The sequence below is a fragment of the Salmo trutta genome, unplaced genomic scaffold, assembly GCF_901001165.1.
Source record: "Salmo trutta unplaced genomic scaffold, fSalTru1.1, whole genome shotgun sequence".
Classification (NCBI taxonomy): Eukaryota; Metazoa; Chordata; class Actinopteri; order Salmoniformes; family Salmonidae; genus Salmo; species Salmo trutta.
In genome coordinates this window covers 424395-442336 of record NW_021822685.1, presented here as the reverse complement: position 1 = coordinate 442336, position 17942 = coordinate 424395, and the positions used below count along the sequence as shown (strand labels likewise).

The 17942-nt window shown below is 48.8% G+C and overlaps 1 long non-coding RNA gene across 1 annotated transcript in view; it reads right to left on the bottom strand.

Annotated features, from left to right (window-relative positions):
- Nucleotides 1–8264: 8264 nt before the first annotated feature.
- Nucleotides 8265–17942, bottom strand: part of LOC115183302 (uncharacterized) — a 34400-nt gene continuing 24722 nt past the window's right edge. The window contains exon 3 of the long non-coding RNA XR_003874024.1: nt 8265–8334. This is a non-coding gene — a long non-coding RNA (uncharacterized LOC115183302). The remainder of the gene's footprint in view (nt 8335–17942) is intronic.

Sequence of the window (17942 nt, the reverse complement as noted above, 5' to 3'; positions counted from 1 at the left end):
AGCTGCTGTGTGCTGGGCTGATGGCTCAGGGCTGGGATGCTGGGATGCTGTGCTGGGCAGACCAGGTGCCATGGGATGTGGTGGGGCTCATCGCTCAGGGCTCAGAGCTCAGCTGGAGAGGAGTCACTCAAGGAGAGCTAGGGGAGAGGGAGTTTAAGGAGAGGAGGATTGGATGAAAAGGGAGTTTGAGGGGAGGGGGATTAGAGGGAAGGGAGTTTGAGGGGAGGGAGATTCGAGGAAAGGGAGTTTGAGGGGAGGAGGATTGGAGGAAAGGGAGTTTGAGGAGAGGAGGATTAGAGGAAAGGGAGTTTGAAGGGAGGAGATTTAGAGGAACGTGAGTTTGAGGGGAGGAGGATTAGAGGAAAGGGAGTTTGAAGGGAGGGGGATTAGAGGAAAGGGAGCTTGAAGGGAGGAGGACTAGAGGAAAGGGATTTTGATCCACTACTATTGATACCACAGGTCAAGACTATTGATACAGGTCAAGACTATTGATACAACAAGTCAAGACTATTGATACAACAAGTCAAGACTATTGATACAACAAGTCAAGACTATTGATACAACAAGTCAAGACTATTGATACGAGTCAAGACTATTGATACCACAAGTCAAGAGCATTGATACCACAGGTCAGAACTATTGAGCTGATGGCACTGAAATCAAATCACATTGAATGTAAAAAAAATAAATCTGAAGCATTTCAGAGGAAACTAAATGATGTATTTCAGTGGCTGTTTGATCCTTCTGTATTTCTAGGAATTTAGAGTTTGAATCGTTAAGATCCTTCATTAGTACCGTGTGGCTCAGTTGGTAGAGCATGGTGTTTGCAACGCCAGGGTTGTGGGTTTGATTCCCACGGGGGACCAATACGGAGAAAGTAAAATGTAATTAGGAAAACCAAAACATCAGTTAATAAAAAAAGTGTTGAGTTGATGACATTTTCAACGATACATCAACAACGTCAACAACAAAAACAGACACATTTGAATGTAAATAACATCGTAAATAAATCTGACCTTGGTCCTCAATGTTTAGGTTTTTGATCATCCACTGCACAATGTCAGAACCTGCAAGACAAAACATACAACACTCAAACATTCAACAAGACAAACACACAACATTCAACATTCTGCTTTTGCTGGTATCAAAAACATGTGATCGCAAAAAAAAACCTCTACAATTTCAATAACTTTACATAAATGTCTCTTCTCATGTACAGTATATTGTTACGTGCATATCAAAAGGAGAGGTGAGTCTGAAACATCACCACTGCTCTCCTTTCCTTACTGCAGCAAATCTCCTAGCAGTTCATATTCACCACTCCCCAATACAATCCATTTCTAAAGGACCACACAGGATAAAGGGAAAAGAGAGACTGGGAGTCAATCTGCAGAGACTACATTACAGAATAAATTAAAAAGAGAGATTAAGAGTCAATCTACAGAGACTACATTACAGAATAAATTAAAAAGAGAGACTGGGAGTCCATCTGCAGAGACTACATTACAGAATAAATTAAAAAGAGATTAAGAGTCAATCTACAGAGACTACATTACAGAATAAATTCAAAAGAGAGATTAAGAGTCAATCTACAGAGACAATCTACAAAACAAAACAGAGTCCATCTGCAGAGACTACATTAGAATGTAGATCAGAACACAGAACAAAGCCAACTGCTGGGTTTGGATAAACAAGTCAAGTGCCTGTATTTCCCTGAATGCCGTTAATCACGGTTAGCTAATCAAATAAAATCACATACAATCAGTGTAAATTCTATAGAGCATTTTTTTTACAACGTAATTTCACAGTGGAAAAAAAAGCAAGGCCTTGCCGAAATAGACTCTCTATGGACCCATATGATTCTAATGGACCTTCTATTCTAACAGACTCTCTATGGACCCATAAGATTCTAATAGACTCTCTATAGACCCATACAATTCTAATAGACCCTCTATTCCAAAAGACTCTCTATGGACCCATATGATTCTAACAGACTCTCTATGGACCCATACGATTCTAATAGACCCTCTATGGACCCATACGATTCTAATAGACCCTCTATGGACCCATATGATTCTAATAGACCCTCTATGGACCCATATGATTCTAATAGACTCTCTATGGAACCATATGATTCTAATAGACCTTCTATTCCAAAAGACTCTCTATAGACCCACATGATTCTAATAGACTCTCTATAGACCCATATGATTCTAATAGACTCTCTATGGACCCATACGATTCTAATAGGCCCTCTATGGACCCATACGATTCTAATAGACTCTCTATGGACCCATATGATTCTAATAGACTCTCTATGGACCCATATGATTCTAATAGACTCTCTATGGACCCATATGATTCTAATAGACCCTCTATGGACCCATACGATTCTAATAGGCCCTCTATGGACCCATACGATTATTTTTTTACCCTTTTGTCTCGCCAACTTCATGATATCCAATTGGTAGTTACAGTCTTGTCCCATCGACTGCAACTCCACTACGGCCTCGGGAGAGGTGAAGGTCGAGAGCCGTGCGTCCTCCGAAACACGACCCTGCCTAGCCGCGCCACTTCCTGAAACGCCGCTCGCTTAACCCAGAAGCAGAGGAAACACAGTGGAGCTGGAGACCGAAGTCAGCTTACAGGCCCCGGTCCACGACTAGAGTGCGATGGGGTCTCCCAGTCAAAGGTTTCCTGGTTACGGCCGGCTGTAAAAACACAGCCTGGGATCGAACCTGTGGCTGTAGTGACGCCTCAGACAGCTGCGTCACTCGGGAGGCCTGGACACATATGAATCTAATAGACTCTCTATGGACCCATATGATTCTAACAGACTCTCTATGGACCCATATGATTCTAATAGACTCTCTATAGACAGATATGATTGTAATAGACTCTCTATGGACCCATATGATTGTAATAGACTCTCTATAGACAGATATGATTGTAATAGACTCTCTACGGACCCATACGATTCTAATAGACCCAAATGATTTGAATATAAAAGGCTCCATTCAGCACCATGGACAGCACTACTAACAGCTCCTCCTATCAGAGTAAAGGATCCATTCATGGGGAGGGAATAGGGCTCTGGTCAACAGTAGTGTTCTATATAGGGAATAGGGCTCTGGTCAACAGTAGTGCTCTATATAGGGAATAGGGCTCTGGTCAACAGTAGTGTTCTATATAGGGAATAGGGCTCTGGTCAACAGTAGTGCTCTATATAGGGAATAGGGCTCTGGTCAACGTAGTGTTCTATATAGGGAATAGGGCTCTGGTCAACAGTAGTGCTCTATATAGGGAATAGGGCTCTGGTCAACAGTAGTGTTCTATATAGGGAATAGGGCTCTGGTCAACAGTAGTGTTCTATATAGAGAATAGGGCTCTGGTCAACAGTAGTGTTCTATATAGGGAATAGGGCTCTGGTCAACAGTAGTGCTCTATATAGAGAATAGGGCTCTGGTCAACAGTAGTGTTCTAGATAGGGAATAGGGCTCTGGTCAACAGTAGTTGACCAGTCACATTAACCATCTCCAATCCAAAGTTAAATCTAGAATCGGCTTCCTATTTCTCAACAAAACATCCTTCACTCATGCTGCCAAACATACCCTCGTAAAACTGACTATCCTACCGATCCTTGACTTCAGCGATTTCATTTACAAAATAGTCTCCAACACTCTACTCTGCAAACTGGATGCAGTCTATCACAGTGCCATCTGTTTTGTCACCAAAGCCCCATATACTACAAACCACTGCGACCTGTATGCTCTCGTTGGATGGTCCTCGCTTCATATTCGTCGCCAAACCCACTGGCTACAGGTCATCTACAAGTCTCTGCTAGGTAAAGCCCCCCCTTATCTCAGCTCACTGGTCACCATAGCATCACCCACTCATAGCACGCGCTCCAGCAGGTATATCTCACTGGTCACCCCTAAAGCCAACTCCTCCTTCGGCCTCCTCTCCTTCCAGTTCTCTGCTGCCAATGACTGGAACGAACTGCAAAAATCTCTGAAGCTGGAGACTCATATCTCCCTCACTAGCTTTAAGCACCAGCTGTCAGAGCAGCTCACAGATCACTGCACCTGTTCATAGCCCATCTGTAAATAGCCCATCCAATTACCTCATCCCCATACTGTATTTATTTATTTATTTATTTTGCTCCTTTGCACCCCAGTATCTCTAATTGCACATTCATCTTCTGTACATCTACCATTCCAGTGTTTAATTTGCCATACTGTAATAATTTCGCCACGATGACTTATTTATGACTCACCCCCCTTATCCTACCTCATTTGCACACACTATACTGTATATAGACTTTCTCTATTGTATTATTGACTGTATGTTTGTTTTACTCCATGTGTAACTCTGTGTTGTTGTATGTGTCACACTGATTTACTTCATCTTGGCCAGGTCACAGTTGAAATGAGAACTTGTTCTCAACTAGCCCACCTGGTTAAATAAAGGTGAAATAAACAAATAAATACAAATAAACAAATAAATCTACCCCTGGATGACTCAATAGGTAAGTATGTTGTCAAATCTGTATGTATAGTATTCTACCTCGGGGTAAACACTACAAACACTACAGAACAAGACTGAAGACCTACTGAGTCCTCCAGGGTAGAACACTACATAACAGGTACTGAAGACCTACTGGGTCCTCCAGGGTAGAACACTACATAACAGGTACTGAAGACCTACTGAGTCCTCCAGGGGTAGAACACTACATAACAGGTACTGAAGACCTACTGAGTCCTCCAGGGGTAGAACACTACATAACAGGTACTGAAGACCTACTGAGTCCTCCAGGGGTAAAACACTACATAACAGATACTGAAGACCTACTGAGTCCTCCAGGGGTAGAACACTACATAACAGGTACTGAAGACCTACTGAGTCCTCCAGGGGTAAAACACTACATAACAGGTACTGAAGACCTACTGAGTCCTCCGGGGTAAAACACTAAAACACTACATAACAGATACTGAAGACCTATTGAGTCCTCCAGGGGTAAAACACTACATAACAGATACTGAAGACCTACTGAGTCCTCCAGGTAGAACACTACATAACAGGTACTGAAGACCTACTGAGTCCTCCAGGGGTAGAACACTACATAACAGATACTGAAGACCTACTGAGTCCTCCAGGGGTAGAACACTACATAACAGATACTAAGACCTACTGAGTCCTCCAGGGTAGAACACTACATAACAGATACTGAAGACCTACTGAGTCCTCCAGGGGTAAATCACTACATAACAGATACTGAAGACCTACTGAGTCCTCCAGGGGTAGAACACTACATAACAGGTACTGAAGACCTACTGGGTCCTCCAGGAGTAGAACACTAAAACACTGCATAACAGGTACTGAAGACCTACTGGGTCCTCCAGGGGTAGAACACTACATAACAGATACTGAAGACCTACTGAGTCCTCCAGGGGTAGAACACTACATAACAGATACTGAAGACCTACTGATCCTCCAGGGGTAGAACACTACATAACAGATACTGAGACCTAGTGAGTCCTCCAGGAGTAGAACACTACATAACAGATACTGAATGAGAAAGTTTCCCCCTCTAGAGATTTACAGCAGGGTGTGAAGGGTGACCATCCAGCAACTCCCCCTCTCTTCTCTGTGGGAGAGAGAGCGCCTGGTTACTGGTCACCCCTCTCTCCCTCCATCAGTCCTGATCTTACCCGTTCTGTCCAAAGACAGTACATGACACCTGTAGAAGTCGATCTCTCTCTTCTGCCTCCATCTATCTTTCCTCTCTCTATATACAGTCGTGGCCAAAAGTTTGAGAATGACACAAATTGTCACGCCCTGGCCATAGAGAGGGTTTTGGGTTCTCTATTTTTGGTTAGGGCCAGGTGTGACTAGGGTGGGCGTTCTATGTTCCTTTTCTATGTTGGTGTATTACTTTGTTTCGGCCGGGTATGGCTCTCAATCAGAAACAGCTGTAGATCGTCGTTGCTGATTGAGAGTCATACATAGGCAGCCTGTTTTTCCTTTGGGGTTTGTGGTGAATATTTTTCCTGTTTAGTTTTGTTAAACCGGACAGAACTGTTGCTGGTCGTTTTTTTGGTTAATTTTGTATATTGTTCATATGTTCATTCGGTCCATTAAAATCATTCACAATGAACACATCCTCCGCTGCACCTTGGTCTCATTTTGACGACGGCCGTTACACAAATATACATTTCACAAAGTCTGCTGCCTCAGTTTGCATGATGACAATTTGTATATACTCCAAGAATGTTATGAAGAGTGATCAGATGAATTGCAAATAATTCCCTCTTTGCCATGCAAATGAACTGAAATCCCCCAAAAAAACATTTCCACTGCATTTCAGCCCTGGCAACGAAAAGGACCAGACTGACATCATGTCAGTGATTCTCTCGTTAACACAGGTGTGAGTGTTTGACGAGGACAAGGCTGGAGATCACTCTGTCATGCTGATTGAGTTCAAATAACAGACTGGAAGCTTCAAAAGGAGGGTGGTGCTTGGAATCATTGTTCTTCCTCTGTCAAACCATGGTTACCTGCAAAGAAACACGTGCCGTCATCATTGCTTTGCATAAAAAGGGCTTCACAGGCAAGGATATTGCTGCCAGTAAGATTGCACCTAAATCAACCATTTATCGGATCATCAGAACTTCAAAGAGAGCGTCTCAATTGTTGTGAAGAAGGCTTCAGGTGCCCAAGAAAGTCCAGCAAGCGCAAGGACCATCTCCTAAAGTTGATTCAGCTGCGGGATCGGGGCACCACCAGTACAGAGCTTGCTCAGGAATGGCAGCAGGCAGGTGTGAGTGCATCTGCATGCACAGTGAGGCGAAGACTTTTTGAGGATGGCCTGTGTCAAGAAGGGCAGCAAAGAAGCCACTTCTCTCCAGGAAAAACATCAGGGACAGACTGATATTCTGCAAAAGGTACAGGGATTGGACTGCTGAGGACTGGGGTAAAGTCATTTTCTCTGATGAATCCCCTTTCCGATTGTTTGGGGCATCCAGAAAAAAGCTTGTCCGGAGAAGACAAGGTGAGCGCTACCATCAGTCCTGTGTCATGCCAACAGTACAGCATCCTGAGACCATTCATGTGTGGGGTTGCTTCTCAGCCAAGGGAGTGGGCTCACTCACAATTTTGCCTAAGAACCCAGCCATGAATAAAGAATGGGTACCAACACATCCTCCGAGAGCAACGTCTCCCCAACCATCAAGGAATAGTTTGGTGACGAACATGCCTTTTCCAGCATGATGGAGCACCTTGCCATGAGGCAAATGTGACAAATAAGTGGCTCGGGGAACCAAACATCAATATTTGGGTCCATGGCCAGGAAACTCCCCAGACCTTAATTTCATTGAGAACTTGTGGTCAATCCTACAAGAGGCGGTGGACAAACAAAAACCCACAAAATTCTGACAAACTCCAAGCATTGATTATGCAAGAATGGGCTGAATGGGCCTGCCATCAGTCAGGATGTGGCCCAGAAGTTAATTGACAACATGCCAGGGCGGATTGTCGAGGTCTTGAAAAAGAATGGTCAACACTGCAAATATTGACTCTTTGCATCAACCTCATGTAATTGTCAATAAAAGCCTTTGACACTTATGAAATGCTTGTAATTATACTTCAGTATTCCATAGTAACATCTGACAAAAATATCTAAAGACACTGAAGCAGCAAACTTTGTGGGATATTAATATTTTTGTCATTCTCAAAAACTGTTGGCCATTTCTTTTGATTTTCCCATGATGTCAAAGTAGGCCCTGAAATACATCCACAAGTACACCTCCAATTGACCTCAAATGATGTCAATTAGCCTATCAGAGGCTTCTAAAGCCAATGACAATCATTTTCTGGAATTGTTTCCAGGCTGTTTAAAGTCACAGTCAACTTAGTGTATGTAAACTTCTGACCCACTAGAATTGTGATACAGTGAATTATAAGTGAAATAATCTGTCTGTAAACAATTGTTGGAAAAATGACTTGTGTCATGCACAAAGTAGATGTCCTAACCGACTTGCCAAAACTATAGTTTGTTAACAAGAAATTTGTGGAGTGCTTGAAAAAACGAGTTTTATAATGACTCCAACCGAAGTGTATGTATACTTCTGACTTCAACTGTGTGTGTATATATATACAGACATCTTTATTTCGCTCTCACTCTCTCTCTCTCAACACACACACATCTTTTTACTGTAACTATAAAATGTTTTGTCTTACCTGAAAAAACACTTGGGATCTTAGATAAAAACTCTTGACCGTGCGGACAGGAATTCCATTTTTCTCATCTTGCATATGAGCGATGACATCTTCCATCTGGCAAAGAAAGGAGAGAATATGGTTGGATGAACATCAGCAGCATCAATACTCAGGGGAGAGAATATGGTTGGATGAACATCAGCAGCATCAATCTCAGGGGAGAGAATATGGTTGGATGAACATCAGCAGCATCAATACTCAGGGGAGAGAATATGGTTGAATGGACATCAGCAGCATCAATACTCAGGGGAGAGAATATGGTTGAATGAAACATCAGCAGCATCAATACTCAGGGGAGAGAATATGGTTGAAATGAACATCAGCAGCATCAATACTCAGGGGAGAGAATATGGTTGAATGAACATCAGCAGCATCAATACTCAGGGGAGAGAATAGGGTTGAATGGACATCAGCAGCATCAATACTCAGAGGGAGAGAATATGGGTTGGATGAACATCAGCAGCATCAATACTCAGGGGAGAGAATATGGTTGGATGAACTCAGCAGCATCAATACTCAGGGGAGAGATATGGTTGAATGAACATCAGCCATCAATACTCAGGGAGAGAATATGGTTGAATGAACATCAGCAGCATCAATACTCAGGGGGAGAGAATATGGTTGAATGGAACATCAGCAGCATCAATACTCAGGGGAGAGAATATGGTTGAATGGACATCAGCAGCAGTCAATACTCAGGGGAGAGAATATGGTTGAATGGACATCAGCAGCATCAATACTCAGGGGAGAGGAATATGGTTGAATGAACATCAGCAGCATCAATACTCAGGGGAGAGAATATGGTTGAATGGAACATCAGCAGCATCAATACTCAGGGGAGAGAATATGGTTGAATGAAAACATCAGCAGCATCAATACTCAGGGGAGAGAATATGTTGAATGGAACATCAGCGCATCATACTCCGGGGAGAGAATATGTTGAATGGAACTGCAGCAGCATCAATACTCAGGGGAGAGAATATGGTTGAATGAACTCAGCAGCATCAATACTCAGGGGAGAGAATATGGTTGATGAACATCAGCAGCATCAATACTCAGGAGAGAGAATATGGTTGAATGGACATCAGCAGCATCAATACTCAGGAGAGAGAATATGGTTGAATGGACATCAGGCAGCATCAATACTAGGGGAGAGAATTGGTTGAATGAACATCAGCAGCATCATACTCAGGGGAGAGAATATGGGTTGAATGAACATCACAGCATCAATACTCAGGGGAGAGAATATGGTTGAATGAAACATCAGCAGCATCAATACTCAGGGGAGAGAATATGGGTTGAATGAACATCAGCAGCATCAATACTCAGGGGAGAGAATATGGTTGAATGGACATCAGCAGCATCATGACTCAGGGGAGAGTGGGGGAAAGTTATAACATCATGTCTCTATTAGCTTCAATATGAGGTCCTGAATCTAGTATTAAAGTGTAGTAGTAAAGTGTAGTAGGTAGTATTAAAGTGTAGTATTAAAGTGTAGTATTAAAGTGTAGTAAAGTGTAGTATTAATGTGTAGTAGTAAAGTGTTAGTATTAACGTGTATCCTTGTAGCTGTGTAGGCTAATATAGTTAAAATGTTTGCCTTGGGGTAAGTTGAGCCATGTCAAGTTGAGTAAATTTTATGTTTCCTTCCCCATACCCAGGGACCACCCCCTACCCAGGGACCACCCCCTACCCAGGGACCACCCCCTACCCAGGACCACCCCACACCCAGGGACCACCCCCTACCCAGGGACCACCCCCTACCCGGGGACCACCCCCTACCCGGGGACCACCCCCTACCCGGGGACCACCCCGTACCCGGGGACCACCCCCTACCCGGGGACCACCCCCTACCCGGGGACCACCCCCTACCCAGGGACCACCCCGTACCCACGGACCACCCCGTACCCAGGGACCACCCCCTACCCAGGGACCACCCCCTACCCAGGGACCACCCCCCACCCGGAGACCACCCCACACCCAGGGACCAGCCCACCACCTGAGACCACCCCAAACCCAGGGGACCACCCCCTACCCATGACCACCCTGTAACCACGGACCACCCCGTACCCCAGGGACCACCCCAATACCCAGGGTACCACCCCCTACCAGGGACCACCCCGTACCCAGGAACCACCCCGTACCCAGGGACCCCCCCTACCCAGGACCACCCCCTACCCAGGGACCACCCCTACCCAGGGACCACCCCACACCCGGAGACCACCCCACACCCAGTGACCACCCCACACCCGGAGACCGACCCCAAACCCAGGGACCACCCCCTACCCAGGGACCCCTGTACCCACGGACCACCCCGTACCCAGGGACACCCCATACCCGGGACCACCCCATACCCGAGGGACCACCCCCTACCCAGGACCACCCTGTACCCAGGTACCACCCCCGTACCCAGGGACCACCCCCTACCCGGGACCACCCTGTACCCACGGACCACCCCGTACCCAGGGACCACCCCATACCCAGGGACCCACCCCATACCCGGGACCACCCCCTACCCAGGGACCACCCCCTACCCAGGGACCACCCTGTACCCACGGACCACCCCGTACCCAGGGACCACCCCGTACCCGGAACCACCCCGTACCCAGGGACCACCCCTACCCGGGACACCCCCTACCCATGGACCACCCCCTACCCAGTGACCACCCCACACCCGGAGACCAACCCCACACCATGACCACCCCACACCCGGAGACCACCCCACACCCATGGACCACCCAGTACCCCAGTACCACCCAGTACCCGTGGACCACCCAGTACCCGGGACCACCCCGTACCCGGGACCACCCCCTACCCAGGGACCACCCCGTACCAGGGACCACCCATACCCAGGGACCACCCCATACCCAGTGACCACCCATAACCCAGGGACCACCCAGTACCCGGGGACCACCCAGGGACCCCCAGTACACGGGGACCACTCCCGTACCCGGTGACCACCCATACCCGGGGACCACCCCGTACCCAGGGACCACCCCCTACCCACGGACCACCCCATACCCAGGGACCACCCCCTACCCAGGGACCACCCCGTACCCAGGTACCACCCCGTACCCATGTACCACCCCGTACCCAGGGACCACCCCATACCCAGGGACCAACCCCCTAACCAGGACCACCCCCCTACACGGGACCACCCCGTACCCAGGGACCACCCCCTACCCAGGGACCACCCCGTACCCATGGGACCACCCCGTACCCAGGGACCACCCCATAACCCAGGGACCACACCCCTAACCAGGGACCACCCCCTACACGGGGACCACCCCGTACCCAGGGACCACCCTGTACCCAGGGACCACCCCTACCCAGGGACCACCCTGTATACCCAGGGACCACCCTGTACAAAGGGACCACCCCGTACCCGGGACCACCCCCTACCCAGGACCACCCCCGACCCAGGGACCACTCCCCTACCCAGGGACCACCCCATACCCAGGGACCACCCCATAGTACCCGTGGACCACCCCCTAACCTGGGGACCACCCCATACCCGGGGACCACCCCCTAGCCGGGTACCACCCCCTACCCAGGAACCACCCCGTACCCAGGACCACCCCCTACCCAGGGACCACCCCCTACCAGGAACCACCCCATACTCAGGAACCACCCCATACCCAGGGACCACCCCCTACCCGGGGACCACCCCCTACCCGGGGACCACCCCCTACCCAGGGACCACCCTGTACCCCGAGACCACCCCCTACCCAGGGACCACCCCCTACCCGGAGACCACCCCCTACCCGGGGACCACCCCCTACCCGGAGACCACCCCCTACCCAGGGACCACCCCATCCCCAGGGACCACCCCCTACCCAGGGACCACCCCGTACCCAGGGACCACACCCGTACCCGGAGACCACCCCATACCCAGGGACCACCCCCTACCCGGGGACCACCCCTACCCGGGGACCACCCCCTACCCAGGGACCACCCCCTACCCAGGGACCACCCTGTACCCACGGACCACCCCGTACCCGGACCACCCCATACCCATGGACCAAACCCCTACCCAGGGACCCCCCATACCCAGGACCACCCCATACCCAGGGACCACCCCACCCCGGAGACCACCCCACACCCAGGGACCACCCCACACCCGGAGACCACCCCACACCCAGGGACCACCCCCTACCCAGGGACCACCCCGTACCCTGGACCACCCCGTACCCTGGGACCACCCCAGTACCCACGGACCACCCCATACCCAGGGACCACCCCTTACCCAGGGACCACCCTGTACCCAACCAGACCCACCCCGTACCCAGGGACCACCCATACCCAGGGACCACCCCCTACCCAGGGACCACCCCGTACCCACAGACCACCCCGTACCCAGGGACCACCCCATACCCAGGGACCACCCCCTACCCAGGACCACCCCTTAACCCAGGGACCACCCCATACCCAGGGACCACCCCATACCCAGGGACACGCCCACACCCGGAGACCACCCCACACCCAGGGACCACCCCACACCCGTAGACCACACCCCACACCCAGGACCACCCCCTACCCAGGGACCACCCCGTACCCTGGGACCACCCCCGCACCCACAGACCACCCCATACCCACGGACCACCCCATACCCAGGGACCACCCCTTACCCAGGGACCACCCTGTACCCACAGACCACCCCGTACCCAGGGACCACCCCATACCCAGGGACCACCCCCTACCCAGGGACCACCCTGTACCCACAGACCACCCCGTACCCAGGGACCACCCCATACCCAGGGACCACCCCGTACCCAGGGACCACCCATACCCAGGGACCACCCCCTACCCAGGGACCACCCTGTACCCACAGACCACCCCATACCCAGGGACCACCCCATACCCAGGGACCACCCCCTACCCAGGGACCACCCTGTACCCACAGACCACCCCCTACCCAGGGACCACCCCACACCCGGAGACCACCCCACACCCAGGGACCACCCAACCTGTATACCACCCCACACCCGTGGACCACCCCACATCCCGGATACACCCCACACCCAGGTACCACCCAACACCCGTAGACCACCCCACACCCAGGGACCACCCCACAACCCAGGGACCACCCCCTACCTCAGGGACCACTCCCACACCCAGGGACCACCCCCTACCCCCAGGACCACCCACACCCGGAACCACCCCACACCCAGGTACCACCCCACACCAGGGACCACCCCCTACCCGGGAACCACCCCCTACCCGGGGACCACCCCCCTACCCGGGACCACCCCGTACCCGGGACCACCCCCTACCCTTGACCACCCCCTACCCGGGGACCACCCCCTACCCTGTGGACCACCACCGTACACCGGGGACCACCCCCTACCCGGGTACCACCCCCTACCCAGGGTACCACCCCCTACCCGGGGACCACCCCGTATCCGGGGACCATCCCTACCCAGGGACCACCCCCTACCCAGGGACCACCCCCTACCCAGGAAACACCCCCTACCCGGGACCACCCCGTATCCGGGGACCACCCCCTACACAGGGACCACCCCCTACCCATGGACGCACCCCCGACCCAGGGACCACCCGTACCCAGGGACCACCCCGTTACCCATGGACCACCCCCATACCCAGGGACCACCCTGTACCACAGACCACCCCATACCCAGGACCACCCCATACCCAGGGACCACCCCCTACCCAGGGACCACCCCCTACCCAGGGACCACCCCGTACCCAGGGACCACCCCAAACCCATGACCACCCCATACCCAGGGACCCACCCCATACCCAGGGAGCCACCCCATACCCATGTACCACCCTGTACCCACAGACCACCCCATACCCAGGGACCACCCCATACCCAGTGAACCACCCCAAACCCAGAGACCCACCCGTACCCAGAGTAAGCTACAGTATATGGCTCATAACTTTTTATTTCAGATTTTCCCAACTGCCCATCAACCAGAAGTGTTTCAGAATTCCCTGGCAGAAGACAGTAAACAGGAGGGTTTGAGAAAGATAACAGAGAGAGAGAGAGAGGGAGAGATGATCAGTGGCAGGAAATGCAGGATAATCCCAAAACAGGGATGACATTTGGATCAGGAAGATCCCTCCTCCTGGCTCTCTCCTGGAGGGGCTTGGCAGCCAGATGGGTACAGGCTCCGTTCTCTATCCATCTCCTCATTCTCTCTTCTCCTCTCCTCCTCACCTCTCCTCTCCTTCTCCTCTCCATCAATTCCCTTCCTAATTTCCTAATTTCTCCCTCTTCTTCTTTTCCCTCCCTCCCCTCTAACTCTCCTCTCCCTCCCTGATCGCCCTCTCCCTCTTAACCTCCCTTCTCTCCCTCCTCTCTTCCCCTCCTCTCTCTCTCTCCATCCTCTCTCTCCCTCCGGCTCACTCCTCTCTCTCCCTCCTCTCATTCACTCCTCTCTTTCTCCCTCCTCTCACTCCTCTCTCCTCTCTCTCCCTCCTGCTCACTCCTCTCTCTCTCTCTCTCTCCTCTTTCTCCCTCCTCTCTTCCCCTCCTCTAGTTCACTCCGATCTCTCTCCATCCTCTCGTTCACTCCACTCGTTCACTCCTCCCTTCCCACCCCAAAAGCCATCTTAGAGCCAACATGTTTGTCGCAGCAGTAATCTTCTCTGATTGACTGAGAGAGTCAAGGAGCTATCATCGTTAACCTCTACAGGATCAGAGTCCCAAAATGGGACAGTTGCTTCTCAATATGCGACTAGAATGGTGTTGTAAACAACAGCCAACTTTCCGGGACATTGACATGTCCTACATCGTCAGAAAGCTTAAATGATTGTTAATCTAACTGCAGTGTCCAATTTACGGTAGTTATTTACATTTACATTTACATTTTAGTCATTTAGCAGACGCTCTTATCCAGAGCGACTTACAGTAGTGAATGCATACATTTCAGACATTTGTTTTTGTCCGTAGTTATTACAGTGAAACAATACTATGCTAATGTTTGAGGATACTGTACAACAACAAAACACTTTTATCCAAGGCAACTGGTTTGTTACAGCTGCCATCAAGGCAATTGGTGGCTACCTTGAAGAATCTCAAATATAAAATATATTTTGATTTGTTTAACACGTTTTTGGTTACTACATGATTCCATATATGTTATTTCGTAGTTTTGATGTCTTCACTATTATTCTACAATGTAGAAAATAGTAAAAATAAAGAAAAACCTTGGAGTGAGTAGGTGCATCCAAACGTTTGATTGGTACTAATATATATATATATATATATATATACACATACAGTTGAAGTCGGAGGTTTACATCCACCTTAGCCAATTTAGACTCAGTTTTCAAAATTCCTGACATTTAATCCTAGTAAAAATTCCCTGTTTTAGGTCAGTTAGGATCACCACTTTATTTTAAGAATGTGAAATGTCAGAATAATAGTAGAGAGAATGATTTATTTCAGCATTTATTTCTTTCATCACATTCTCAGTGGGTCAGAAGTTTACATACACTCAATTAGTATTTGGTAGCATTACCTTTCAATTGTTTAACTTGAGTCAAACATGTCAGGTAGCCTTCCACAAGCTTCCCACAATCAGTTGGGTGCATTTTTGCCCATTCCTCCTGACAGAGCTGGTGTAACTGAATCAGGTTTGTAGGCCCCCTTGCTCGCACACGCCTTTTCAGTTCTGCCCACACATTTTCTATAGGATTGAGGTCAGGGCTTTGTGATGGCCACTCCAATACCTTGACCTTGTTGTCCTTAAGCCATTTTGCCACAACTTTGGAAGTATGCTTGGGGTCATTGTCCATTTGGAAGACCCATTTGCGACTACGCGTTAACTTCCTGACTGATGTCTTGAGATGTTGCTTCAATATATCCACATCATTTTCCTGCCTCATGATGCCATCTATTTTGTTAGGTGCACCAGTCCCACCTGCAGCAAAGCACCCCCACAACATGATGCTGCCACCCCCGTGCTTCACGGTTGGGATGGTGTTCTTCGGCTTGTAAGCCTCCCCCTTTTCCCTCCAAACATAACGATGGTCATTACGGCCAAACAGTTCTATTTTGTTTCATCAGACCAGAGGACATTTCTCCAAAATGTACAATCTTTGTCCCCATGTGCAGTTGCAAACCGTAGTCTGGCTTTTTTATGGCGGTTTTGGAGCAGTGGCCTCTTCCTTGCTGAGCGGCCTTTCAGGTTATGTCGATATAGGACTCGTTTTACTGTGGATATAGATACTTTTTTCAATTGTCACCTTCAATTAGCCTATCAGAAGCTTCTAAAGCCATGACATCATTTTCTGGAATTTTCCAAGCTTTTTAAAGGCACAGTCAACTTAGTGTATGTAAACTTCTGACCCACTGGAATTGTGATACAGTGAATTATAAGTTAAATAATCTGTCTGTAAACAATTGTTTGTGTCATGCACAAAGTAGATGTCCTAAACGACTTGCCAAAACTATCGTTTGTTAACAAGAAATGTGTGGATTGGTTGAAAAAAAGAGTTTTAATGACTCCAACCTAAGTGTATGTAAACTTCCGACTTTAACTGTATGTATTTACAAAAATATATAGGGGATTGGAAATGATGCAGACAATTACATTGATGGAAGATCTGCTATATTAACATTACACCCTAAAAAAACATTATTACAAAAACCCTGATTCATTATCATCAGCCATGATGCTGTCATTTAAAATAACCCTGATTCATTATCATCAGCCATGATGCTCTCATTTAAAATAACCCTGATTCATTATCATCAGCCACGATGCTCTCATTTAAAATAACCCTGATTCATTATCATCAGCCACGATGCTCTCATTTAAAATAACCCTGATTCATTATCATCAGCCACGATGCTCTCATTTAAAATAACCCTGATTCATTATCATCAGCCATGATGCTCTCATTTAAAATAACCCTGATTCATTATCATCAGCCATGATGCTTTCATTTAAAATAACCCTGATTCATTATCATCAGCCACGATGCTCTCATTTAAAATAACCCTGATTCATTATCATCAGCCACGATGCTCTCATTTAAAATAACCCTGATTCATTATCATCAGCCACGATGCTCTCATTTAAAATAACCCTGATTCATTATCAGACCGTTTGAAGAGAGAGCAAGACTGATTCAGAAGATGCTAATAAATGTTTCAGTGCAACGACTTTCAGAGCATCAGAGGTCACCGCCCGTTGTTGTATTCACAGCTTCCCTCCACGACTATAATTGATTCAGCAGCAAGCTAAACTGTGTTGGATAGAGAACAGAGGATAGCAGAGAGAGAGGTGGACAAGAGAGGAGAGGACAAGAGAGGAGAGGACAAGAGAGGAGAGGACAAGAGAGGAGAGGAAAACAAGGAGAGAGAGGAGAGGGATGACCTTCCTCCGTCTAACATTAATCTGGATAATCACTAAAGAATAAGATCTAATAACAGCATCGCTGCATCACCTCTTACTGTTGATTAGGAAGTGATTCCCTGGAGCGAAAAGATGATGAACGAACAGAATGACACGGCAGGCAGCAGGGCTGTGGTTTAACTTGTCATTGAGCCATCCTCTGCCAGACAGGGCTGAGGGAGTTAGGAGATGATAGGGCAGGCAGCAGGGCTGTGGTTTAACTTGTCATTGAGCCATCCTCTGCCAGACAGGGCTGAGGGAGTTAGGAGATGATAAGGCAGGCAGCAGGGCTGTGGT